General features: G+C 31.9%; 1 long non-coding RNA gene across 1 annotated transcript in view; it reads right to left on the bottom strand.

Moving 5' to 3' along the window:
* Positions 1-252, bottom strand: part of LOC111373171 — a 5,041-nt gene extending 4,789 nt beyond the window's left edge. Inside the window, exon 1 of the long non-coding RNA XR_002698903.1 lies at positions 50-252. This is a non-coding gene — a long non-coding RNA (uncharacterized LOC111373171). The remainder of the gene's footprint in view (positions 1-49) is intronic.
* Between the last annotated feature and the right edge of the window lie 1,816 nt (positions 253-2,068).

Genomic DNA, 2,068 nt, shown 5'->3' on the forward strand with positions numbered 1-2,068 from the left:
AAAAAAAAAAAAAAGGGTTTCCAAGCAAGTTTTGAGGAATATTACGTACCTGCTCGCCAGATTGTAGGACCTCGTCGGAGTGGTGCCGGACGGAGGACGTCGTCGTGCGGGCTGATTTGGAGAAGGCGTCGAGTGAAGTGAGAGAGGAGAGAGGAATCGTGAGAAAAGGGCCAAGTTTCTATTGTTTTGAATAGAATTTTTATTGTAGTGTGTTTTCAGCGCCTTTTGAGTGTTTTGGGCATTTTGAGCATTTTCAACTAAAAACATCGAAAATGAAAAAAAAAAAAAACCGTTCTCCATTTTCAGTTATAAGTTTTTTCTTGTTTTTCGAAATGCATTTTTAGAAATGACGTACCAAACGCGTTTTGGGCGTTTTCGAAAACTAAAAAGAGAAATGGCTGGAAAATGGAAAAGGGAATGCCCTCTAAGTATTTTGTAAATAGCTAGCTCCAACATTCTATTAAACTATTTTACCATTTGACACATTTTACGCACAAGTGGATAAGATTTCAAAATTATTTTCTGATTATCCAATCGAACCGACTACTCTGATTTAATTCTTGTAACATTGTTCAAAACAATAAAAACACGTAATTGTAATCATTTTTAAAGTGTTTCTAAGTTTTTGATAATGTGAAGATCTGTATGTTTAGAAATAAAATTAAATTTATTTGTTTCATTTTCAAGATATTCTTTATTATCCGGACTATAAATTATTGGTTGGATTTGTTTGGGGGATTTTTATGTCTGTTGCATGGAATTCTGATTGAAGCAACATGGACCTAGTTGTATAAATTATGATAGGATAGTGTCTCCCAGATATCGTGCCCACCAAATCCTCTGGTGAAATATGCAATCTTGGCTTTAAAAGGGGGAAGAATTGGCATTTTGAATGACCTCAAATTTGTTATTGGGCTCAAGTGTAATTAGAGTCTCTTTTTATAGTCTCTCCAAAATTGAGTCAATCATGCCTGATTAATAACTTAAAAACCTACCAAATTGGCCGGTTTAACCGTAAACCGGTGAACTGATAGCCTTTTTTTTTTTTTTCTTTTTTTCGTTTTTTTTAAGGGTTCACAGTTTAGAAAACCCATAGAGAAAAATTGGATAACGTACTCCTTTTATAGATGCACCACTCTCAAATAGTTTTATAAACTTCCAATGTGGGATGATACATTTTATAGATGCACTTCTTTCCAATGGTTTCATAAACTTCTAATATGAGATAGTGGCATAACAAAAATGTTAACAAATTATAGAATAATGAATCTAATTAACAAATTATTAATATGAAAATTTAAAAAAAAAAATTATTGTTTTCATTGTATTTTATTATTTTTGTATGTATTTATTTCATCCAATTCGACCCCGATTAAACTTTTAACCCTTGACCTTTTTTGGGTCGATGACAAGGTCAATTTTCAAAATATTGTTGCTAACTCCTAGTAGTCGTGCTAATATAAAGGCGATTGTTCTCCATTTCAATTCTTGCTGATGACTACTTGTATTAAAGCTTATAGAATTTGCAAACTATCGCTTGAATGTTGTATTCCATTGTACTTTGTAACAACAATTGTTTATATAATTGCTTGAATTAGTCATATTTTCAATTCTCGTATGGTTATACATCTTTCGTGTTCCTAGCTCAAGATACATGACGCACATCTTACGTTGAGAGCATTGATTTTCCTTATTAGTTATCTAGGATCAATGATACACCATAAATGAAATTTATGTGCGTCTCGCAAGCTACTTTAAATCTTGGCATTGGTTCGGTGCATTTTGTTTTTGAATCAATCAAGCATGGGGACTCGTACATTTTAAGCTTTACTTGGTATGTCATAATAGTATTATCACGTCGAAGATAATTTCATATGTTGATTCTTCCTATAATTAGCTCATATTTCTAATTAATTACTTGCATTTAATGATGTAAAATCATCTATTTTGGTTAGATCACTTGCTTGAGACTCCATCAAAGTTAACGACTGAATAATTTAGTCAATCTTATAATCTATTAACTTCGATCTTATTATTGAACTTGTCAAATTTTGAATTTGGCTTAAAA

The sequence above is a fragment of the Olea europaea genome, unplaced genomic scaffold (assembly GCF_002742605.1).
Source record: "Olea europaea var. sylvestris unplaced genomic scaffold, O_europaea_v1 scaffold1076, whole genome shotgun sequence".
NCBI classification, from domain to species: Eukaryota; Viridiplantae; Streptophyta; class Magnoliopsida; order Lamiales; family Oleaceae; genus Olea; species Olea europaea.